Here is a 27,402-nt window from a genome sequence, read left to right on the forward strand (position 1 = left end):
CCTCTGTGGCTCTTCCATACTACTTCTCCTTCCTTTTGTTAAAGAATAATAATTTTCTGACCAAAGACTGGTTCATGGCACTACAATAGAGAAGAGTTGTTTTGAATTCTACATGTACACCATAAACCTACATATTCCCCAGTATTAAGTCATGAACATCAATGCAACACATTGGGCACCTCCAACTAATGACAACTAAACAATGTTGCATACAGTGCATATGGTCAGAAGGTAGAATAGTATAATCACATTCACTAGTCGACTTTTATTTGATCCTGTCTAACTGCATTATATATGGAGTGTGAACTTGTAATATAGGACAAATCAGCTTAATGTAATCTCTCAAACTATTTAGCTTACAAACTGCAATTAAAAACAAAAACTTGGCAAATATGATAGTAATTTTGTAAGTTTTTTACCTCTATAGTTAAATAAATACCAGTGCTTTTTAAATCAGGTGGCTACATAAAAGACATACAAAAACAAGTGGCACGTGCATCAGTTAACATTTATCTGTAATTTTATAATCAAGTACAAATATTATTTACATACACTCTTTCATACACATAATAGCAGTACATGCACAATGATAATGAAACTGCCCCATTATTTACACATATACCCCCCTACACTGTAAAATTCTTTATTCTCTAAATAATCCTTCAGAATTTACTGGGCTGTCTTCTCATTCACCTGTCCTGTGGTCTCTTAAATTGAAACTTTAACTGTTGTACATGTTGTGTCTAGACAAGACAGCCTAGACACAATGAGAGGAAGCCGAAAGGCACGCGCTATGCTCACGCAGATGGGCGTGAGGTCTGAAACAGGATACGTAATGAATGTTATAAAGAAAAGTACGTAGCTTCTGTAATACTTAACTTTAATCCATCCTTTTGGTACATCTGGAGATTGTGGCGATACAAGTGAGACTCTTTAGATACATGCAATGTTACTAATGGCGCCTTGCTAGGTCATAGCCATTGACTTAGCTGAAGGCTATTCTAACTATCGGCTTGGCAAAGGAGCGAGGCTTCGTCAGTATAGTCACTAGCTACGTCGTCCGTACAACTGGGGCGAGTGCTAGTCCGTATCTCGAGACCTGCCTTGTGGTGGCGCTCGGTCTGCGATCACACAGTGGCGACACGCGGGTCCAACATGTACTAATGGACAGCGGCCGATTTAAAACTACAACCTAGCAAGTGTGGTGTCTGGCGGTGACACCACAGTACACCTGGACATAGAGTACCTTCTTCAGTGACCCAGTGTGTGAGATGTACACTATTTACCATTAAAATTGCTACACCACAAAGATGACGTGAAATTTAATCGACAGGAAGAAGATACTGTGAATGCAAATGATTAGCTTTTCAGAGCATTCACGCAAGGTTGGCACCGGTGGCGACACCTACAACGTGCTGACATGAGGAAAGTTTCCAACCGATTTCTCATACACGAACAGCAGTTGACCGGCATTGCCTGGTGAAACGTTGTTGTGATGCCTTGTGTAAGGAGGAAAAATGCATACCATCACGTTTCCGACTTTGATAAAGGTCGGATTATAGCCTATCGCGATTGTGGTTTATCGTATCACGACATTGCTGCTTGCGTTGGTCGAGATCCAATGGCTGTTAGCAGAATATGGAATCGATGGGTTCAGGATGGTAATACAGAATACCGTGGTGGATCCCGACGGCCTCGTATCACTAGCAGTCGAGATGACAGGCATCTTATCCACATGGCTGTAATGGGTCATGCAGCCACGTCTCGATCCCTGAGTCAACAGATGGGGATGTTTGCAAGACAACAACCATCTGCCTAACAGTTCGACGATGTTTGCAACAGCCTGGACATCAGCTCGGAGACCATGGCTGCAGTTACCCTTGACGCTGCATCACAGACAGGAGTGCCTGCGATGGTGTACTCAATGACGAACTTGGGTGCACGAATGGCAAAACGTCATTTTTTCTCATGAATCCAGGTTCTGTTCACAGCATCATGATGGTCGCATCCATGTTTGGTGACATCGCGGTGAATGCACATTGGAAGCGTGTATTCATCATCACCATACTGGTGTATCACCCGGCGTGATGGTATGGGGTGCCATTGGTTACACGTCTCAGTCACCTCTTGTTAGCATTGACTGCACTTTGAAGAGTGGACGTTACATTTCGGATGTGTTACAACCCATGGCTCTACCATTCATTCGATCCCTGCAAAACCCTACATTTCAGCAGGATAATGCACAACCGCATTTTGCAAGTCCTCCATGGGCCTTTCTGGATACAGACAATGTTCGACTGCTGCCCTGGCCAGCACATTCTCCAGATCTCTCTCCAATTGAAAACATCTGGTCAATGGTGGCCAAGCAACAGGCTCGTCACAATACGCCAGCCACTACTCTTGATGAACTGTGGTATCGTGTTGAAGCTTCATGGTGAGCTGTATCTGTACATGCCATCCAAGCTCTGTTTGACTCAGTGCCCAGGTGTATCAAGGCCGTTATTACGGCCAGAGGTAGTTGTTCTGGGTGCTGATTTCTAAGGATCTATGCACCCAAATTGCATGAAAATGTAATCACATGTCAGTTCTAGTGTAATATATATGTCTAATGAATAACCGTTTATCATCTGCATTTGTTCTTGGTGTAGCAATTTTAATGTCGTAGTGTACTTCTCAGTTACATATTTTCTAGTATTGTATTGCTTTTATTAATAAACTGTTGTCCTGCATTTGTTTGTAGATGGAAATTATAGCAGTTTTGAATTTTATAAGGCAGTTCTGTTTGTGTCACATTTTTTTTTTCTTTTTCAGAGTGGTCTTAATGGCCTTTTTTTGCAATACGAAAATTCTTTTTGTGTTTCTCCTGTAGGAGTTTTCCTACCCAGTTGTTCCATACTGTGAGTATGGTTCAAAGAGACTGTGGTTCACTGTACACAGAAAATGTTTGTTGGCATAATGTGCAAGTTGTTTCATAGTAAATATTACAGTGCTTAATTTATACCAGGCACTGTCTTTATTTGGTGTCCATTGGAGCAGACTGTTCAACACAATTCCAAAAAGAAATTTGCACTGGTCCAACCTTGTTTCATCTATAAATACATCTATGTGATCTTCCATTTTTCATTAGTAAACACCATGAACATTTCTATTTACTGGGTGATCAAAAAGTCAGTATAAATTTGAAAACTGAATAAATCACAGATTAATGTAGATAGAGAGGTACAAACTGAGACACATGCTTGGAATGACATGGGGTTCTATTGGAACCAAAAAAATATAAAAGTTCAAAAAATGTCCTACAGATGTCGCTTCATCTGATCACAATAGCAATAATTAGCATAACAAAGTAAGACAAAGCAAAGATGATGTTCTTCACAGGAAATTCTCAATATGTCCACCATCATTCCTCAACAATAGCTGTAGTTGAGGAATAATGTTGTGAACAGCACTGTAAAGCACATCCGGAGTTACAGTGAGGCATTGGCGTCGGATGTTGTCCTTCAGCATCCCTAGAGATGTCAGTCAATCATGATACACTTGTGACTTCAGGTAGCCCCAAAGCCAATAATCGCATAGACTGAGGTCTGGGGATGTGGGAGGCCAAGCATGACGAAAGTGGTGGCTGAGCACACAATCATCACCAAACGACGTGCATCTGTCGGACATTTTGTGAACTTTGTTTTTTCTTTGTTCTAATAAAACCCCATGCCATTCCAAGCATGTGTGCCAATTTTTATCTCTCTATCTACATTATTCCATGGTTTATTAAGTTTTCAAATTTATACTGACTTTTTGATCACCCGGTATATTCATAATTTGTAATTCTGTATGAGCCACTGCACTGCATTATTTGCTGAAATAAATAATTACACTTCTTTCAAGTAATTCCATGTTTTTCCTACATTTACTGATGTTCTCCCATCAGCGCACAGTATTTTTCTGCCCTCCTCAATAGATTAGATATACTTTTCATCCCATAGATCCAGAGTGAGGATATCCTTGAGGATGATAATGTGCTATACTACCATCCACAGATCCCAGGTGCAGTGTTCCTCATGGGTCTGAAATAAGTCAAAGAATCTTAAATAAATTTTTATTTAAAATGTACTAACAAACTTATCACAAAAGATGTAAATGTACAATACACTGCGATGCATACGATAATTGCACTGATGATGCAGAGAAGTCAGCTTCTGTTGATAATACCTGACATCTAGAGTACCCTGCACCACTGGCATGCTGTGTGGGTGTAAAATAGCCATCCTGATTTTTGTTGACTCTTCTTCTTTGTCTCTTTGATAGCATATCATACTGTAGCCATGAAAGAGAAATCCTTAATGAACAGTAGGTGTTGTTTATTTAATAATGTATGTCAAACCACAGTCTTGAATTCCATTTTCACCCACTTTTAAATCTGATGTCATTGTTGAGACAATGGCCCGTTTCTTAGCTTTGCAACACAAGCAGCACATAAATCAGGTCAGGACATCTAGCAACAGTCCAGAGAGAGATTCATCAGTTAATTATAATACTGTTGAAGTGCGGATTTTAGAAAGACTGTCCAGTTATCAAATGGTTGCTGTACAAGTCACAAAACACAAAATTATTGAGTGTGGTTCAGAAGGCAGCTCACATTTACATCAACTTCATAGAATATACTGTGAATTGCGTGACAAACAATACTTTTAATGAACTGTTCACTGAAGTCCATTTCTGTTCCACAGGCGATTGGAGCGTGTATAGAGTGATTACTTCCACCCCTCTGTGTGGGCCCAATCACATCTGCTTGATCTCTATGGACTTGTGGCAGTGATATTTTTCATGTCTGGTGCAAAGTGATATCAAAAGTGCGCGAGAGTTTTTTTTTGGTCATGTGTTGTTTTTTATCTTTGCCGTAAGACTATAGAATCTCCTAGTTTTTGTTACTTCTCTGTTGTTTTCTTTTTAGTTTCTTCTCATTGTGAGTTTTCACGAATAAATATTTTTCCGTTAACTCATTATACCGGACGGCTATGCAATTATTTGTTGTAGGCAAGTCGCCTACATAATTGCTAACCCCGACGTAGACTGAAAGTAGAATTAATTTCTCGGTGTGTGAAGTCAGTCGACATCAGAGTCAAACAAGTACTGTACCAAGAGAAACGGGGAGATAGGACCCCGTCAGAATACTGGCGTCATTTACGCAGCCTGGTAGACAGATCGACAGTCTCTGATAGACTGTCACTCCACGTATGGCAACAACAGCTACCAACGCAAGTAAGAACTACACTAGCTACATACGACGAAAGATCAGTTGACAAACTGCTGCTCGCTGCAGACAGAATCTACGAGACGCACGAGCCTACTGCAACAGTCGCAATGACGTCGACAGATGCCACGTACGGTAACTACCATTACCAGCAAGAACAAACTGACGATACAACAGTAAACTGTGCCGCGGTCTCAACGCGACGAACAACAAAAAGTTCAAACGAAATTAGAGATTTAAAAACTGCAATAGAGGATTTGCGAGCGCAACTATGCACGCTACAGCGACCGCAAGTTATCTTTAAGTGCAAGAGAGACCGGGCTGGGCGTGAAACACGGTGTCAACAAGAGGACGACCGTAAGTTGTTTGTACACAGAGACTTGTACAATTGCTCTCACGTAATGTTGCGAACAGACTCAGTCAAATCGCCTTTACAACCACCATATACGGGCCCATTTCAGGTGCTGACAAGGGAACCTCCCCATCGCACCCCCCTCAGATTTAGTTATAAGTTGGCACAGTGGATAGGCCTTGAAAAAAGGAACACAGATCAATCGAGAAAACGGGAAGAAGTTGTGTGAAACTATGAAAAAAATAAGCAAAATATACAAACTGAGTAGTCCATGTTCAAGATAGGCAATATCAAGGACATCTGAGCTCAGGAGCGCCGTGGTCCTGTGGTTATCGTGAACAGCTGCGAATTGAGAGGTCCTTGGTTCAAGACTACCTTGGAGTGAAGATTTTAATTTTTTGTTTTCAGACAATTATTACCTGTCCGTCCGTCCGTCTGATGTGAGATAACTGCGCCGTAGTATGGGGACGCTACACCTAAAACGAAAAATTTGAAAACGTTAAAAACGTATGTTTTGACAGAGCACAGGGAAAACTGTGCGACTGTGAAACTGTTGCATTCATTTGTTGCAGTTTACGTGACAAACTCTTATGATTTCATCACTTTTTTGGGAGTGATTATCACATCCACAAGAAAACCTAAATCGGGCAAGGTAGAAGAATCTTTTTACCCATTCGCCAAGTGTACAAGTTAGGTGGGTCGACAACATATTCCTGTCGTGTGACGCACATGCCGTCAGCAGTGTCGTATAGGATATATCAGACGTGTTTTCCTGTGGAGGAATCGGTTGACCTATGACCTTGCGATCAAATGTTTTCGGTTCCCATTGGAGAGGCACGTCCTTTCGTCTACTAATCGCACGGTTTTGCGGTGCGGTCGCAAAACACAGACACTAAACTTATTACAGTGAACAGAGACGTCAATGAACGAACGGACAGACCATAACTTTGCGAAAATAAAAAAGTAAACTTTTTACTCGAGGTAAGACTTGAACCAAGGACTTCTCATTCGGCAGTTGCACATGCTAACCTCGAGACCACGGCGCTCCTGAGTTCGCATCATCCATGATGTTGCTTATCTTGCGCATGGGCTACTCGGTTTGTATATTTTGCTTATTTTTTCCATAGTTCCACACAACTTTTTCCTGTTTTCTCGATTGATCTGTGTTCAGTTTTTCAAGGCCTATCCACTGTGCCAACTTAAAACTAAATCTGAGGGGGATGCGATGGGGAGGTTCCCTTGTGAGTAGAAATAAGCATACCGTGGACATAATGTACAATGGTGTTCCGACAAAGGTATCGATTGAACGTGTCAAGCCAGCATGGGTTTTACGCTCTCCGACCTCTGACACCACGCCTGTGCATCAACACATGATGGACGCAGAGCATACCGAAACACCGCTCAGTACATCGTCCGAGACAGGTGAATCACCACCACAAACAACAACGTCACCGCCCCCGAGACACCCGACGCACACCAGAGCTGGACGTCGAATAAAATTCAAGTATCAAGATATGCCTGGGGCTCCGCACTTTAAGGAGGGGGTGGGGGGTGGGGCTGTGTGGCAGTGATATTTTTCATGTCTGGTGCAAAGTGATATCAAAAGTGCGCGAGAGTTTTTTTTTTGGTCATGTGTTGTTTTTTATCTTTGCCGTAAGACTATAGAATCTTCTAGTTTTTGTTACTTCTCTGTTGTTTTCTTTTTAGTTTCTTCTCATTGTGAGTATTTACGAATAAATATTTTTTCGTTAACTTATTATACCGGACGGCTATGCAATTATTTGTTGTAGGCAAGTCGCCTACAGACTGTTACTTGGCAGTCTGAAGAACGTTCTTGGTTTCTGTGCTAGAAGATGGGTCTTGGAGTTCTTCAAGCACAGACAGTGTCTCGCTTCGACTTCTGTCAGCTTAAGATGTTTCAACATTTCTGTCAGAGTTTCTCACCAGTCAAACAAGCCTGTGACCACCCATATCCTATGTTAGTACTGCCAAACCAGATAGCCACCACTGACTCGTTTTAAGAATATTTTTGGCTTGGAAAAGGAATGCTCGGATTTTGCAAAAGCCGTACTTGTAGCCAGTGCCAGGGTAGCTCGACATCAGCTGTATTAAGTCTTGTACGCCAGGTAGTCTTTCTATTAATAGTTAAAACATAGTTCTTATAGCTATTTTGTGTGGTGGAAAGAAAAGAGTACCGTCATGAGAAAATGCCATTGATAGAGTTAAATGCTACATTTTTAATATGTTCTTTACAGTTGGTGGACGTGAAAAAGGTTGTATGTGTTTATAACATACATCATTCTTCAAAATCAGGTATTTAGTTGCGAATAAATGTTGTCAGTTGTAGGATAGAAAGTGTTATAATGAGTTCAGTCGCGGGCTCTGTCAGCATCTCGTCCTCACAAAGTTCTTCCTTTGCTACTTCAGTTCGTTGGTTCGGCAATTTACACTCCATGGTTCGGCAATTTACACTCGATTCTCCATTTTTCACTAGTGTTGAAATGTTGGTTAACTAGTTTGTTGCATGCTCCATGGTTGCTACTTATTTTTGACAGCAACTGATAGAGTTGGTGTAGTGATAAGACACTGGACTTCCATTCAAGGAAAATGTCGGAGTCGTTTGTCTGATAAAGATACACACACATTCATTACCCATCTCTCCCCTGCCCAAGTCTGCGTTCCATCTATGCTGACCTCGTCGTAGATGGAAAATTAAACTCTAATCTTCCATTGTTAACAGTGCCATTCTCAAAAAGCCACGTGCATCTGCAGTGTCTGCACACACTAACTGTGAAGAATTGCTTATTATCTCTTTCATTTCTTTTGTATCTCCTCAATCAATTAATGACGTAATAATGCATAAAACCGCTGATAAAATGTTTATTTCTAAGGAAACGAGTGAAAGGACACAATTGTTAAACATGCAAAGAATCTATCTGAGACGTCGATACTTAGAGAACTTTGTAGGTGAGGTATGTTAAGCCACTGCGAAAAGGTTGGTAGAGGAAAGGTCTTTTGTCACCTTCCTGTTCAATTATTTCTTGTTCTTAGCAGATCAAGCTGAACAGATGTAAGTTCTGTAGTTCTTAAATGTTTGATGGATAAATGCTATTTAAGTCTATCTGTTGCGTCGACTCCATCATTGATTCACGCCACCACCTTGGCTCCTAATCAGTTATTACATTTACGTTGTGATTTATATACACTGAAGCGGCAAAGCAATTGGTACAGGCAGAGATATGTAAACAGGAAGAATACGGCGCCGCAGTCCGCAACGCCTATATAGGCCTAAGACAACAAGGGTCTGGCGCAGTTGTTAGATTAGTTTCTGCTGCTACAAGTGCAGGTTATCAAGATTTAAGTCTGTTTAAACTTGATGTTATAGTCGGTGCATGAGCAGTGGGACACAGCATCTTCGAGGTAGCGATGAAGTGGGGATTATCCCGGACGACCATTTCACGAGTGTACCTTGAACATGAGGAATCCGGTAAAACATCAAGTCTCCGACATCACTGATGCCGGAAAAAGATCCTGCAAGAACGGGACCAATGTCGACTGAAGAGAATCGTTCGGGCCCGTCAACACCGACATTGGACTGTTGATGACTGGAAACACGTTGCCTGGTCGGACGAGTCTCGTTTCAAATTGTTTCGAGTGGGTGGACGTGTACAGGTATGGAGATAACATCATGAAGCCATGGACCCTCCATGTCAGCAGGGAACTGTTCAAGCTCTTGGAGGGAGCGTGTGCAGTTGGAGTGATATGGGACCCCTGATACTTCTAGATACGACTGTGACAGGTGACACGTACGTAAGCATCCTGTCTGATATCCGGAATCCGTTCATGTCCACTGTGCGTTCCGATGGACTTGAGAAATTCCAGCAGGACAATGCGACACTCCACACGTCCAGAATTGCTACAGACCGCCGCCTGGAAATTCTTCTGATTTTAAACACTTCCGTGGACATCAGAGTCCCCAGACATGAACATTACTGAACATATCTGGGATACCTTGCAACGTGCTGTTCAGAAGAGATCTCCCCCCGTCGTATTCTTACGGATTTATTAACAGCCCTGCAGGATTCGTGGCGTCAGTTCCATCCAGCACTACCTCAGACATTAGTCGAGTCCATGGCACGTCGTATTGCGGCACTTCTGCTTGCTCGCTGGGGCCCTACACGATAGCAGGCAGGTGTACTAGTTTGGCTTTTCAGTGTATGTTTCAGGAAAACACGAACGATCGGATACTATTCTGTCCTTTCATTAATTGATTTCTATTAAATGACAGAACCCCCTGAAATATTTAATCCGATCATTTTCCTGCTGTCTGCAATATTTTATAGAGAGTATTAGGCGAGTCTGATCAGTTACTGTTTCCGAATAATGACGGCTGACACCCTGGTCACTGATTTGATATAACAAAAATTACAGAGAAAAGAAATAACAGAACGGGCTACAATAAGGTAATCTGGCGCGAACTCACAATCCTCAGTGGGGGTTGCCTCCAAGTCACCACTATCACACTATACCTAATTGTTCCATTTACAGATTGTTAAATTAATTTCACACCTTTGAGAAACGTGTGCTGTAATCATTTCATTACTGAGACAGGAGGTGATGCCACACCTGTAAAACCTTAAATGGTATATTAATTCTTTCTAGTTGGTTGTACTGAATCTGAAAATGATAAGTTTACTTTTTAAGACCTGTTGCTAAACTTCGTTCGTTTCATTTCTTACTTTTGCGAATTACGTTTATCATGAATGCCTCTTTATGTGTATAGATAGTTTCTTATGTGCCAGCCTAATACGTTGGATTTGGTGTCCAGCGTTACCTTATAGGAACTTGGGAAGAAGTTTTTGAATCCTACGACAACCCAGCAATCAAAACTTTGTAGACGAGCTGAACTACTTATTAATATGTGGCTGTCTCCTAATTAGCCTCTTAGCGCCTTTAAGAATTAAATTTAAAGTGAGGTGGTATTCTGTTTGCACATCACTGTATACGCCATTCGTGACGGATGTTTATTCAAGGCCTAGGCCGAAGCACTTACTGACTACTAACCATTTTCGTTCCATCTATTCAGTTAACTAGTGCTCGTGTCCTAACGCAGATTCATAGTTGACCTGGATAAGGGACGTAAATGATTCTAATATCTTTATGTCAGAAAGGTTTCCAAACCAGGATTTCATTATTTTAATGTAGCAAAACACTCCTCTTAGTGACCGACTTTACTAAATTTTTCACTTTTACCTCCCTCCGTGCCTCAGTGTCTAAAAACTGAACCTTTGTTGTCCGTCTGTCTGTATGCCTTCCGACTGTTAAGAAGCCTTTGGAGCGACAAGTTTAGTCGCGTTAGAGAAGTGAAGCGTCGCGTGTTATCGGCATTGAATATTTTACAGCCGCCACGGAGCGGAGGGTAGCAAATACGAAAAATTTAGTAAAGCCAAAATTTAAGGGAGTCTCTTGCTACAATAAAATAATGAAATCCTGATTTGGAAATCTTTCTGACATAAGAATCATTTCTGACATAAGAATCATTTACCTCCCTTATCCAGGCACTTTGAGAAATAATCGTTCTGTTGTTATTTTCTAGTCAATTATTTTTCTTTCGTAGTTCCGCCTAGTAAAAGTAACGTTCTTCCTGGTGATCCGATCTGTATTCGCTAATTATTGTGCGCCGCCTCATTCCTTCGGCGTGGGCAAATAAAACTTTTTCTGCAAGGTCACAGCGATAATTTCTTGGGCCTTCAGGCTAATAGCAAACTGGTCGTCATTGGTACGGCAGTTAACAGCCACAGTGGTGACCCCTGCGTGCTGGATACGACAAGACACAATCTGGCGCTTTGGTTTGCGCAAGTCGAAGCCAGCTTCCTCTGCCGCGGTATTACTACGAACTCCTCAAAATTTGCGCTGGTTGTCAGTCAATTAGACCATCGTTACACCGCGGAAGTACAAGATGTAATCACCGACCCGCCGTTAGTCAACACACATCAAATGAATTCGCAATTCGAATAAGGACTACCATCATCTGTAGAATGAAATGATGACGGACGAGGACTCGAACCCGGATTCCCATTAAACGCGAGAAGCCACCTTACCATTTAGCTATCCATGAACGACTCACGGCCAGACCCAGACTTCCATATGCATCTACGACCTGAACTCGTACATTCCTTATGTACACTCATGTTCATAAATTAAGGATAATTGCAGCCGGCCGGTGTGGCCGAGCGGTTATACGCGCTTCAGTCCGGAACCGCGCGACCGCTACGGTCGCAGGTTCGAATCCTGCTTCAGGCATGGATGTGTGTTACGTCCTTATGTTAGTTAGGTTTAAGTAGTTCTAAGTTCTAGGGGACTGAGGACCTCAGATGTTAAGTCCCATAGTGCTCAGAGCCGTTTGAACCATTTGATAATTGCAGAATGTGTTGCCACACAACGTGGCACTACACAAAACTGGCGCTAATAGCATAGGCACATCGGGAACACACACGACACGGATCTGTAAGTCCACAGTATTGGTGATAAGTTCAGAAAACCGTCCCGAAACACATGTGCCACTGTTTCCTGCGCATGTACCCCGACATCAGTATGGGATATGATCACCATGCACACATACACAATGGGTTGGCATACACTGGATCAGGTGGTCGAGCAGCTGCTGGGGTACAGCCTCCCATTCTTGCACCAGTGCCTGCCGGAGCTACTGAAATGTCGTAGGGGTTTGAAGACGTGCAGCGATACGTTGACCGAGAGCATCCCAGACGTGCTCGATGAGGTTTAGGTCTGGAGAACAGGCAGGCCATTCTATTCGCCTGATATCTTCAGTTTCGAGGTACTCCTCCACGATGGCAGCTCGGTGGGGCCGTGCGTTATCATCCATCAGGAGGAAGGTGGGACCCACTGCACCCCTGGAAAGGCAGACATACTGGTGCAAAATGATGTCCCAATACACCTGACCTGTTACAGTTCCTCTGTCAAAGACATGCAGGGGTGTACGTGCACCAATCATAATCCCACCCCACACGATCAAACCATGACCTCCATACAGGTTCCTTTCAAGGACATTAAGGGGTTGGTATCTGTTTCCTGGTTCACGCCAGATGAAAACCCGGTGAGAATCACTGTTAAGACTATAATTGGACTCGTCCGTGATCGTAACCTGGGACCACTGTTCCAATGACGAAGTACTGTGTTCTTGACACCAAACTTTACGGGCTGTCCTGTGACCAGGGGTCAGTGGAATGCACGTTGCAGGTCTCCGGGTGAATAAACCATGTCTGTTAAGTCGTCTGTAGACTGTGTGTCTGGAGACAGCTGTTCCAGTGGCTGTGGTAAAGTCAACGCTACCTGCAGTACTCCGTGGCCGTTTGCGAGCACTGATGGTGAGATATCAGTCTTCTTGTGGTGTTTTACACTGTGGACGTCGCGTAGCGTAGCGCCTGGACAAGTTTCCTGTCTGCTGGAATCGTTGCCATAATCTTGAGGTCACACTTTGTGGCACACAGAGGACCCATGCTACGACCTGCTGTGTTTGACCAGTCTCCAGTCGCCCTAGTATTCTGCCCCTCTCAACGTCATCAATATGTGTTCTTTGAGCCATTCTCAACGCACAGTCACCATTAGCACGTCTGGAAACGTCTGCACACTTACCCGCTGCACCGTAGTCTGACATGCACTAACACACCTCTGTGTATGTGGACTGCTGTCAGTGCCACTGTGCGATGACCGCAGGTCAAATGCACCACATGGTCATACCCAGAGGTGATTTAAACCCGCAAATCGCCCACCAGAGCGTTGTTTCGCCATGTATCAGCATTATCCTTAATTTCTGAGCATGAGTGTATATTCAAGTACGGGTCAGGCATTGTGCTTAAAGTCGCTTGCACAGTATCGGTGGATAAATACGATATTGCAGTGCCTGTGTTATTCCGGTTACGACGCAAAGTTCCTGTGAACACGCATGCATGGAAGTTTGGGTCTGCCTGTGGGTCGTGCACGGATAACCAAATTGTAAGGCGACCACTCGTGATAAGTGGGAATCATGGTTCGAGTCCCGGTCTGTCATCATTCCATTCTACAGCTAATGGTAGTCCTTATTCGCAACTGCTAATTCATTTGATGTGTTTCATATTGGCTGCGGTCCCGCAGTGCCTGTTCCTTTGGACATGCATGCATGAACAGGTGTTAACTCAAGAAGACACGGGAGACTGCAAACCATCGCAGTTTTTACGCCACTTGCGTAGTATGGTAGACATTGGTGCTGTGCCTGATAGCCAGATGTGTGCATTGTGAAGTCGACGTCTGCTGCCACACACACGAGGCGTCATAGCATTCCACGCCGGCAGGCCCTTGGACGCAGTGGCCCACTTGCCGGTCCGTATAGTGGATGCTACAGGCGAGGCTGCATTTACTACGTCGGTAGCAGCACGCAACGGTGCGCCGGCGGTGTCTAACAGCCTAACACAATCCATGCTACACGCAGGGCTCTGACTATAGTTGGAGTCACGAACGATGGCGGTCGAGTTTAGGCGTGTTCTGCGCATCTACGTCGCGCATACTCCGACAGCCAACGAGTATTCATTAGTGTTCTGAGCGCTCTGCTCTGAATGCCGTAGCTAATGCGAGCATTAAACGTGATCTTAGCGAGTTGTTCAGTGAATTTTTATTTTATTTGTTGCGAGTTGTTATCGCTGATGGTGGTGGTAAGTGCTAAAATACTGCATAAGAAAGCGAGGGACATAATTTCCAGGATATACGCTTTCTTCAAGCCGAAAGCACGCGGATGTGCATACCGCAACTGTCGCTTGGAATCGTCAACAGTGCCATTCCCGACCGTGAATCAAGAATCAAGAATTGTATTCACCATAGATCATTTTACAATGATATTGGCTTTGTCAGACAGAATGTACTAGTACATACAGAATAAAAATAAAAACAAGTGTCAGTACATTATAGAATACATTTCAAGCATGGCAGTGTACCAAATTACACCAGGATAGCTTCTAAAAGTTAATTCAATAAGCTATACTGTAATGTAATATAATATGCTATTGTATTGTTTATAGTATACACTATGTAACCACGCACGATTAACCACAGTACACAATAATATGTTTAACTACAGACAACTTTTAAATGCTAATATCCTCCTCAGGTATCTCAAAGAATTCTTTAATGTCGTAGAAGGGATGATCTGACAGCCAGCTGTACCATTTAATTAAAAAAAAATTATATCCATAGACTGAACATGAATTGGCAATTTATTGAACATTTTGAGTGGGTTAACTTTGTGGGAATTTCCTGTTCTTGCTAGTCTGTGGCGCGGTTTGTCTAAATTACCCTTAGCCCTGCTGTTGTTAAAAAAATGGCTCTGAGCACTATGGGACTTAACTTCTAAGGTCATCAGTTCCCTAGAACTTAGAACTAATTAAACCTAACTAACCTAAGGACATCACACACATCCATGCCCGAGGCAGGATTCCAACCTGCGACTGTAGTGGTCGCGCGGTTCCAGACTGTAGCGCCTAGAACCGCTCGGCCACCCCGGCCGGTACCCTGGTGTTGCGTTCATGTATTTCCCCTCTGGCAATAAATTCTGAAATATTAATTTTAATATAGAGTACAGAGACATAGATGTATAAATTTATAATTGTGAGTATTCTGAGTCTTACATATTATGCGTAAGACTTTCTTTTTATGTAATTTCAAGATGTTCTTGATGTGAGGGGAATGCCCCCATATAATCAGACCATATGAAATATGTGACTGGAATAGCCCAAAGTATGTCAAACTAAGATACTCTAAGCTCACTACCTTTCTTAGTTTCAAGATAAGGTATGCCACCCTAGTTTCTTACGATTGTGAGTTCATTCTTTAACTTTTCGCACACATACGTTTTTAACAGGTCTGTTTTGATTTCGTCCATATCGTCACATTCAGTATGAAAACAATCAATACATTTACAGCTTTTCACTCTATTCGTTGCATTTACACACGAGTAATGAAATTTCCTCTTACACTTTGCACAACTCACGCCTTTTCTTGTTGTTTTGTTGCAGGAACACGGTTTATTCCACACTTCCTCATTTATTTCGTAAATAGTATTCAAATTTTACGAATTGGTCGCGGCTATTGTGCACGAGTTAGTAACAAAACACAATATGTCACTGTTCTTTCAACAGATAGCCGTATTTTTAGTTACTCGCAGAGAACAATTACTAATCCACATGTACACACCATAATATGTTTAGCTTAAGATCGTTAAACCATCAAAGTAACTTATTTTACGCACAACATTATCAGTACACAGCCATTCCAAAGACTTTGCTCGCTCCTTCTACACTCCTGGAAATTGAAATAAGAACACCGTGAATTCATTGTCCCAGGAAGGCGAAACTTTATTGACACATTCCTCGGGTCAGATACATCACATGATCACACTGACAGAACCACAGGCACATAGACACAGGCAACAGAGCATGCACAATGTCGGCACTAGTACAGTGTATATCCACCTTTCGCAGCAATGCAGGCTGCTATTCTCCCATGGAGACGATCGTAGAGATGCTGGATGTAGTCCTGTGGAACGGCTTGCCATGCCATTTCCACCTGGCGCCTCAGTTGGACCAGCGTTCGTGCTGGACGTGCAGACCGCGTGAGACGACGCTTCATCCAGTTCCAAACATGCTCAATGGGGGACAGATCCGGAGATCTTGCTGGCCAGGGTAGTTGACCTACACCTTCTAGAGCACGTTGGGTGGCACGGGATACATGCGGACGTGCATTGTCCTGTTGGAACAGCAAGTTCCCTTGCCGGTCTAGGAATGGTAGAACGATGGGTTCTATGACGGTTTGGATGTACCGTGCACTATTCAGTGTCCCCTCGACGATCACCAGTGGTGTACGGCCAGTGTAGGAGATCGCTCCCCACACCATGATGCCGGGTGTTGGCCCTGTGTGCCTCGGTCGTATGCAGTCCTGACTGTGGCGCTCACCTGCACGGCGCCAAACACGCATACGACCATCATTGGCACCAAGGCAGAAGCGACTCTCATCGCTGAAGACGATACGTCTCCATTCGTCCCTCCATTCACGCCTGTCGCGACACCACTGGAGGCGGGCTGCACGATGTTGGGGCGTGAGCGGAAGACGGCCTAACGGTGTGCGGGACCGTAGCCCAGCTTCATGGAGACGGTTGCGAATGGTCCTCGCCGATACCCCAGGAGCAACAGTGTCCCTAATTTGCTGGGAAGTGGCGGTGCGGTCCCCTACGGCACTGCGTAGGATCCTACGGTCTTGGCGTGCATCCGTGCGTCGCTGCGGTCCGGTCCCAGGTCGACGGCCACATGCACCTTTCGCCGACCACTGGCGACAACATCGATGTACTGTGGAGACCTCACGCCCCACGTGTTGAGCAATTCGGCGGTACGTCCACCCGGCCTCCCGCATGCCCACTATACGCCCTCGCTCAAAGTCCGTCAACTGCACATACGGTTCACGTCCACGCTGTCGCGGCATGCTACCAGTGTTAAAGACTGCGATGGAGCTCCGTATGCCACGGCAAACTGGCTGACACTGACGGCGGCGGTGCACAAATGCTGCGCAGCTAGCGCCATTCGACGGCCAACACCGCGGTTCCTGGTGTGTCCGCTGTGCCGTGCGTGTGATCATTGCTTGTACAGCCCTCTCGCAGTGTCCGGAGCAAGTATGGTGGGTCTGACACACCGGTGTCAATGTGTTCTTTTTTCCATTTCCAGTAGTGTATTATTCGCGAACCGCCATCGCTCGTGGATCGGACTTTTGGATCGGACTTTAGTACACTGGCAGCAACACATCTGAACCTACCAGTGGTAACAGCTACGTGTGCGGATCATGATAATCTAGCAGCGGAATTCGACCACGTCACCAAACGAATCGAGGAGTTAGTCTCTCGACGAGACAACAGCAGCGACACGCCGCTGCTGCAGGAGGCCCAGAAGCCGTTTCTCAACTACTTCTTCCTCCACAAGACAAGAACAACCCTCCATCTATTGGTACCATAAGAAATTTGGAAATCAGGCACATAAGCGTACATCTCCTTGTACGTACACCAACTCCAACGCACGTCACACGTGGGACGCTGTCTCCGACTGTGAAACGTCATCCCAATGCCCCTTTGTCACCGACAGGAAAACAGTCAACAAATATCTGGTAGATACCAGCTTGGATTCATGTATTCCTCCCCAGGGACTACTACATTGTTTTAGACCCGCAATGTTGTTACATCTGTCTGCTGCCAACAATTCATCGATCAAAACCTATGTCACCCAGTGCATGGAACCGGACCTAGGACTACGCTGAGCATTCACGTGGGACTTTACCGTCACAGACATCATCGAGCCTGTCATCGGCGCTGATCTGTTGGCGCACTACAACTTGCTACCCGACGTCAGGAACCCAATTGGTCGACGGCAACACCGGGCTGTCGACTTCTGGATTTCGCCACCATGCAGCAGAGCACTGTGCCCAAGTCATACAAGTAGACGCTGGGGAGATCGCCCATCTACTCAAACAGTTTCTGGCCATGTCGCGGCCCCCAGGAGATACAAAGAGGTACGTCATGACAGCTTACATTGTCTCGCGACCACGCGGATGGCCCACCAGTCCCTTGCCGCCCTCAGTGTCTAGCGTGCGACCGGTTAGCTATCACAAAAGCAGAATTCAATGTTAAAATAAACTTTTGTTCTGCGAGTCCACAGTGATAATTTCTTGCGCCTTCAAGCTGTTAACAAACCAATCATCACTGATACGTCAGTAAGGGCCAAACATTTTTCTTAGGAACGAGGAGATGGTCCATGGGCCCTTGGTGGTATAAAATTTTATTTACACTACTGGCTTGCTACACCAAGAAGAAATGCAGATGATAAACGGGTATTCATTGGACAAATATAAAATACTAGGACTGACATGTGATTACATTTTCACTCAATTTGGGTGCGTAGATCCTGAGAAATCGGTACCCAGAACAACCACCTCTGGCCGTAATAACGGCATTGATATGCCTAGGCATTGAGTCAAACAGAGCTTGGATGGCGTGTACAGGTACAGCTGCCCATGCAGCTTCAACACGATACCACAGTTCATCAACAGTAGTGACTGGCGTATTGTGACGAGCCAGTTGCTCGGCCGCCATTGATCACACGTTTTCAATTGGTGAGAATGTGCTGGCCAGGGCAGCAGTCGAACATTTTCTGTATATCCAGAAGGGCCCGTACAGGACCTACAACATGCAGTCGTGCATTATCCTGCTGAAATGTGGGTTTCGCAGGGATCGAATGAAGGGTAGAGCACGTCCGCACGTCCGCACGACTCGTGGTCGTGCGGTAACGTTCTCGCTTCCCGCGCCCGGATTCCCGGGTTCGATTCCCGGCGGGTTCAGGGATTTTCTCTGCCTTGTGACGACTGGGTGTTGTGTGATGTCATTAGGTTTAAGTAGTTCTAAGTTCTAGGGGACTGATGACCACAGATGTTAAGTCCCACAGTGCTCAGAGCCATTTTTTTGAAGGGTAGAGCCAGGGGTCGTAACACATCTGAAATGTAACGTCCACTGTTCAAAGTGCTGTCAATGCGAACAAGAGGTGACCGAGACGTGTAACCAGTGGCACCCCATACCATCACGCCGAGTGATACGCCAATATGGCGATGACGAATACACTTTTCCAATGTGCGTTCACCGCGATGTCGCCAAACACGGATGCGACCATCATGATGCTGTAAACAGAACCTGGATTCATCCGAAAAAGTGACGTTTTGCCTTTCGTGCACCCAGGTTCGTCGTTGAGTACACCATCGCAGGCGCTCCTGTCGGTGATGCAGCGTCAAGGGTAACAGCAGCCATGGTCTCCGAGCTGACAGTGCATGCTGCTCCAAACGTCGTCGAACTGTTCGTGCAGATGGTTGTTGTCTTGCAAACGTCCCCACCTGCTGACTCAGGGATCGAGACGTGGCTGTACGATCCGTTACAGCCATGCGGATAAATGCCTGTCATCTCGGCTGCTAGTGATACGAGGCCGTTGGGATCCAGCACAGCGTTCCGTATTACCCTCCTGAACCCGGCGATTCCATATTCTGCTAACAGTCATTGGATCTCGACCAACGCGAGCAGCAATGTCGCGATACGATAAACCGCAATCGCGATAGTCTACAACCCGACCTTTATCAAAGTCGGAAACGTAATTGTATGCATTTCTCCTCCTTAAACGGGCATCACAACAACGTTTCAACAGGCAACGCCGGTCAACTGCTGTTCGTGTATGAGAAACCAGTTGGAAACTTTCCTCACGTCAGAACGTTGTGGGTGTCACCACCGGCGCCAACTTGTGTGAATGCTCTGGAAAGCTAATCATTTGCATATCACAGCATCTTCTTCCTGTCGGTTGAATTTCGCGTCTGTAGCACGTCACCTTCGTGGTGCAGCAATTTTAATGGCCAATAGTGCAGCATATTGTACGCCTTTGGAATGCGATGTAACATCGATATTGCAAGACATGGGTTCGACAAGTCCTCGGTAGTCTTGTGGCAGATGTCTGCGGACAGGCTGTGCTACTCCCGTAAATTACGGGCTGGTGCTTTGTGGATGTGAAGCTGGCGCAGGATATCGTCCCAGACGTGTTCTATCAGGTTCAGACCAGGCCGATCTGGTGCCCAAGATATCAACATCACTTCAGTATCACACTCCTTAAACCACTGCAGCACCTGGCTGGCCTTGTGAAATGAACAGTTATCCTGCTGGAAGATGCCATCGCTGTCGGGGAAGACTTCTACATCTACATCTACATCTACATCAATACTCCGCAAGCCACCTGACGGTGTGAGCGAGTAATATACTGCTTGACTCCTCGGTGAAGGTATGTTTTCGAAACTTCAACAAAAGCCCGTACCGAGCTACTGAGCGTCTTTCTTGCAGAGTCTTCCACTGGAGTTTACCTATCATCTCCGTAACGCTTTTGCAATTACAAATTGATCCCGTAACAAAGCGCACTGCTCTCCGTTGGATCTTCTCTATCTCTTCTATCAACCCTATCTGGTACGGATCCCACACCGGTGAGCAGTATTCAAGCAGTGGGCGAACAAGTGTACAGTAACCTACTTCCTTTGTTTTCGGATTGCATTTCCTTAGGATTCTTCCAATCAATCTCAGTCTGGCATATGCTTTACCGACGATTAATTTTATATGGTCATTCCATTTTAAATCACTCCTAATGCCTACTCCCAGATAAGTTATGGAATTAACTGCTTCCAGCTGCTGACCTGCTATATTGTAGCTAAATGATAAAGGATCTTAAGGATGAAGGGATGCAGGTGGTCCGCAATAATCTTCGCGTGGTCCAAAACCGTCATGGTGAATTCGATTATTATCGTAGGTCCCATGGAGCCTCATAGCATTAATACTGTCGCCACCGGCCTGTGTTAGTGGCACGGTGCATGTTTCGAGCAACCGTTTGCCTGGATGGTGGCGCATCCGCTCGTGACCATCGATCTAGTGTAACAATAAACGTGATTCATTCGACTTTTCTCAAAGTCGCTCATGTCAATGGATTTCTCCACCTGTGGCCAGTACGTCATACAACTATTCGCTATCGTCTCTGCTCCGTTCACATACTTTCCTTACAGCATCACGTGCCCGCAACGCCACTAGGCGAATTTCAATTTCGTGGTGGGCAGTAGTTATAGTGGTGTGGCTCATCAGTGTACTTTGACACTCGAAAACTCACTCATCAAAACCTGTTGACCTAGAACTATGAAATTTGGCAAGAAGCAAGATTTCACAGTACAAGTAACGGAAAGATCAGATAATTGTTACTTTGTAATTATATAACACGAAAAAAACTATCTCAATAATTTTTACTATCTCATCATACATTTCTCAAACTCAGATTATTCAGCCAGTTAAATTAGACAAAGATTTAATTGTAATGGGGGACTGGAATTCGATAGTAGGAAAATAAAGATAAGGAAAAATAGTAGGTGAATGTGGAGTGAGGGACATGAATGAAAGAGGAAGTCGCCTGGTAAATTTTGCGCAAAGTATAGTTTAATGATCGCTAATACTTGGTTCAAGAATCATAAATGATGGCCGTATACGTGGAAGAGATCTGCAGACACTGGAAGGTTTAAAAGTGGAACCAGATTTTAAATTGTAAGACATTTACAGGGCCAGATGCGGACTGTGACCGCAATTTATTAGTTTTGCATTGTAGATTAAAACTCAAGAAATTGAGAAAGGGTGGGAAATTAAGGAGATTGTACCTGGATAAGTTGAAAGAACGCGAGGTTGTTGAGAGTTTCAGAGAGAGCATTAGGCAACAGTTGACTACAACAGGGGAAAGAAATACAGTGGAAGATGAATGGGTAGTTTTAAGAGATGAAATAGTGAAGACAGTAGAGGATCAAATAGATAAAAAGACAAGGCCTAACAGAAATCCTTAGATAATGTAAGAGATATTGAATATAACAGATGAAAGGTGAAAATTTCAAAATGTTGCAAATGAAGCGGGCGAAACGAAATACAAACGTTTTAAAAAAAAGGAAATTGACAAGAAGTGCAAAATTGCTAAGCAGGAATGGCTAGAGGACAACGGTAATGATTTAGAAGCATATTTCACTAGGGGAAAGTTACCGCCTATAAGAAAATTAGAGGGGCCTTTGGGGAATAGAGTTGTAGCTGTATGAATATCAAGAGCTCAAATGGTAAACCCCTTCTGAGCATAGAAGGTAAAGCTGAAAGCTGGAAGCAGTATATAGAGGGTCTATATAATGGAATGAACTTGAAAGTGGTCCAAATGGCTCTGAGTACTATGGGTCTTAACATCTGAGGTCATCAGTCCCGTAGAACTTAGAACTACTTAAACCTAACTAACCTAAGGACATCACACACATCCATGCCCGAGGCAGGATTCGAACCTGCGACCGTAGCGCCTAGAACCGCTCGGCCACACCGGCTGAACTTGAGAGTGGACGTAGATGAAGATGAGATGGGAGATATGATATTGCGGGAAGAATTTGACAAAGGCCCCAGAAGTAGATGATATTCCGCCTCAGAACTACTGATAACCTTGGGAGAGCCAGCCAGGACAAAACTCTTCCACCTCGTGTACAAGATGTATGAGACAAGCTAAATACCGCCAGATTTCAAGAAGAAAGTAGTAATTCCAATTCCAAAGAAAGCAGTTGCTGACAGGTGTAAAAATTACCGAACTATCAGTTTAATAAGTCGTGTTTGCAAAATACTAATACGAATTCTGTACAAAAGAATGGAAAAACTGGTAGAAGCAGACCTCGGGGAAGGTCAGTTTGGATTCCGGAGAAATGCAGGAACACGCGAGGCAATACTGGCCTTATGACTTTTCATCATCATCACCATCATCATCGTCATTTAAGACTGATTATGCCTTTCAGCGTTGAGTCTGGAGCATAGCCCCCTTATAAAATTCCTCCATGATCCCCTATTCAGTGCTAACATTGGTGCCTCTTCTGATGTTAAACCTATTACTTCAAAATCATTCTTAACCGAATCCAGGTACCTTCTCCTTGGTCTGCCCCGACTCCTCCTACCCTCTACTGCTGAACCCACGAGTCTCTTGGGTAACCTTGCTTCTCCCATGCGTGTAACATGACCCCACCATCTAAGCCTGTTCGCCCTGACTGCTACATCTATAGAGTTCATTCCCAGTTTTTCTTTGATTTCCTCATTGTGGACACCCTCCTGCCGTTGTTCCCATCTACAAGTACCTGCAATCATCCTAGCTACTTTCATATCCGTTACCTCAACCTTGTTGACAAGGTAAGCCGAATCCACCCAGCTTTCGCTCCCATACAACAAAGTTGGTCGAAAGATAGCTTAGTCTTGGTACTGACTTCCTTCTTGCAGAAGAGAGTAGATCGAAGCTGAGCGCTCACTGCATTAGCTTTGCTACACCTCGCTTCCAGTTCTTTCGCTATGTTGCCATCCTGTGAGAATATGCATCGTAAGTACTTGAAACCGTCCACCTGTTCTAACTTTGTTCCTCCTATTTGGCACTCAATCCGTTTATATTTCTTTCCCATTGACATTACTTTCGTTTTGGAGATGCTAATCTTCATACTATAGTTCTGACATTTCTGATCTAGCTCTGAAATATTACTTTGCAAACTTTCAATCGAATCTGCCATCACAACTAAGTCATCCGCATATGCAAGACTGCTTATTTTGTGTTCACATATCTTAATCTCACCCAGCCAGTCTATTGTTTTCAACATATGATCCATAAATAATATGAACAACAGTGGAGACAGGTTGCAGCCTTGTCTTACCCCTGAAACTACTCTGAACCATGAACTCAATTTACCGTCAACTCTAACTGCTGCCTGACTATCCACGTAAAGAACTTTAATTGCTTGCAAAAGTTTGCCTCCTATTCCATAATCTCGTAGAACAGACAATAACTTCCTCCTAGGAACCCGGTCATATGCCTTTTCTAGATCTATAAAGCATAGATACAATTCCCTGTTCCACTCATAACACTTCTCCATTATTTGCCGTAAGCTAAAGATCTGGTCCTGACAACCTCTAAGAGGCCTAAACCCACACTGATTTTCATGCAACTGGTCTTCAAGTAATACTCGCACTTTCCTTTCAACAATACCTGAGAATATTTTACCCACAACGCTGATTAAAGAGATACCTCTGTAGTTGTTACAATCTTTTCTGTTTCCATGTTTAAAGATTGGTGTGATTACTGCTTTTGTCCAGTCTGATGGAACCTGTCCCGACTCTCAGGCCATTTCAATTATCCTGTGTAGCCATTTAAGACCTGACATTCCACTGTATTTGATGAGTTCCGACTTAATTTCATCCACCCCAGCTGCTTTATTGCACTGCAATCTATTGACCATTTTCTCCACTTCCTCAAATGTGATTCTATTTCCATCATCATTCATATCCCATTCTACTTAGAAATCTGAAACATTACTGATCGTATTTTCACCTACATTGAGCAACTCTTCAAAATATTCCCTCCATCTGCCCAAGGCATCCACAGGATTCATCAGCAGCTTTCCTGACCTGTCGGAAATACTTGTCATTTCCTTCTTACCTCCCTTTCGAAGATTGCTAATTACACTCCAGAATGGTTTTCCAGCAGCTTGACCCATAGTCTCCTACCTGTTTCCAAAGTCTTACCAAGATTTCTTCTTGGATGCTGCAATTATCTGTTTGGCTTTGTTTCTTTCTTCAACATAACTTTCTCTGTCTACCTGAGTTCTAGTATGTAGCCATTTTTGATACGCCTTCTTTTTCCTTTTACAGGCTGCCTTGACTGTGTCAGTCCACCAAGCTGTTTGCTTCATCCTACTTTTACACACTACTGTTCCAAGACATTCTTTAGCCACTTCTAGTACTGTGTCCCTGTACCTTGTCCATTCCTTTTCCAATGACTGTAATTGACTACATTCAACTAACTGGTACCTTTTCTTAGAGGATAAATTAGGGAAAGACAAACCTACAGCTATAGCATTTGTAGGCTTAGAGAAAGTTTTTGACAATGTTGAAATTCTGAAAATAGTAGGGGTAATTTACAGGGTGCGAAAGTTAGTTACAACTTCTACAGAAACAAGACGGCAGTTATGAATCGAGGGACATGAAAGGGAGGCAGTGGTTGAAAAGGCTGTGAGACAGGGTTGTAGCCTATCCTCGATGTTATTCATTATGTGCACTGAACAAGGAGGATGACATTGTAATTCTGTCATAGACAGCAAAGGATTTGGAAGAGCAGCTGAATGGAATGGACAGTTTAGTTCAAACGTCTCTGAGCACTATGGGACTTAACATTTGTGGTCATCAGTCCCCTAGAACTTAGAACTACTTAAACCTGACTAACCTAAGGACGACACACACATCCATGCCCGAGGCAGGATTCGAACCTGCGTCCGTAGCGGTCGCGCTGTTCCAGACTGAAGCGCCTAGAACCGCTCGGCCACTTCGGCCGGCAATGGACAGTTTGTTGAAGCAAGTGTATAAGATGAACATCAACAAAAGCAAAATAAGGATAATGGACTGTAGTCAAATTAAATCAGGCGATGTTAAGGGGATTAGATTAGAAAAAAAATGGTTCAAATGGCTCTGACCACTATGGGACTTAACTGCTGTGGTCATCAGTCCCCTAGAACTTAGAACTACTTAAACCTAACTAACCTAAGGACATCACACACATCCATGCCCGAGGCAGGATTCGAACCTGCGACCGTAGCGGTCACGCGGTTCCAGACTGTAGCGCCTAGAACCGCACGGCCACTCCGGCCGGCGATTAGATTAGAAAACTAGACGCTTAACGTAGTAGATGAATTTTCATATTTGGGCAGCAAGATAACTGATGATGGCCGAAGTAGAGAGGATATAAAATATAGAATGGCAATGGCAGGAAATGCATTTCTGAAGAAGAGAATATAGATTTAAGTGTTACGAAGTCTTTTCTGAAGGTATTTATCAGGAGTGTAGCCATGTATGGAAGTGAAACATGCACAATAAACAAGTTAGATGAAAAGATAATAGAGGCTTTCGAAATGTGGTACTACAGAAGAATGCTGAAGATTAGCTGGTTCGATCACGGAACTAAAGAGGAAGTGATGAGAATTGGGGAGGCAAGAAAATGTGGCACAACTTGACCAGAAGAAGGAATCGGCTAATAGAAGACATTCTGAGGCATCAAAGGATCACCAATTTAGTACTGGAGGGAAATGTAGGGGTGGAAATCGCTGACGGAGACCAAGGGATGAATACATTAAGGAGATTCACAAAGATGTAGGTTACAGTAGTTATTCGGAGATGAAGCGGCTCGCACAGGAGAGAGTAGCATGGAGAGCTTGTAATAAAACTGGTTATAGAAAGGTAAATGTATTACCCGATCTTAGATCATATGAAGTGAACGATACTTGGTGTAGATGCAAAAACCAATACTCCACTACCACGTAGCTATGTGAAACTGTTTAAATGTCAAAGTTTATAAATACTTAATGTAATTACAATAGTCATTATGAGCTTCTCGAAAAATATAGGTAATTAATTGTATTTTGTTAATCAAATGTATGCCTCAAAGGTTATTTTGCTTAAATAGATCGATATATGATAGTAATTTCTTTACTACTACTTCTTTAGAGGAAAATATTTGTTCTTTTGAGCAGTTTGTTGTATGAGTCGCAAGTGCGAGGATGTAGAACGAGTTATGCGCGTTTTATTGATTTTGTATTGTGAGGTGAAATTACCGAAAATACATGTGTAACTCTGCAGAAAGTCAACCAGGATTTTACATTGTTATTAAACTAGCAACCCGATCATCCTCTAGGCATATATAGAAAGGTGAACCACAGAAAGGAAGAGAACAACGAGCCATTAACATACAACAAAGAAGAGTAACAAAAAAGATGAGTACTTTTATTATTAACTGAACTGATTATTAATACTGGACTCTCCCTGTCACTGGCTGCAGTATGCCACTATCTCAGCGTGGCAGGTGCTGTGAAAATGTGACCAGCCGCACAAATTACTAACTTACTCCAAACATCACTAAGTTCAACATTGGGGAAGAAGAGAGTGGGGGCGGTCTTCAAACCAGTCAACGGACTGAAGATCACAACAACAACACAGCACGAAAAATTATTTTTTGTCATTTTTTATACGTCTGTCTGTTTGTCTGTCCAACTGTTAATATTGTTTTTCTAAGGAACGGTTAGATGTACCAAGTTCACATTTGTACGACTTGCTAAGATCGATGGTCCTTTGGTC

This window comes from Schistocerca serialis, chromosome 2, assembly GCF_023864345.2.
Source record: "Schistocerca serialis cubense isolate TAMUIC-IGC-003099 chromosome 2, iqSchSeri2.2, whole genome shotgun sequence".
Lineage (NCBI taxonomy): Eukaryota > Metazoa > Arthropoda > Insecta > Orthoptera > Acrididae > Schistocerca > Schistocerca serialis.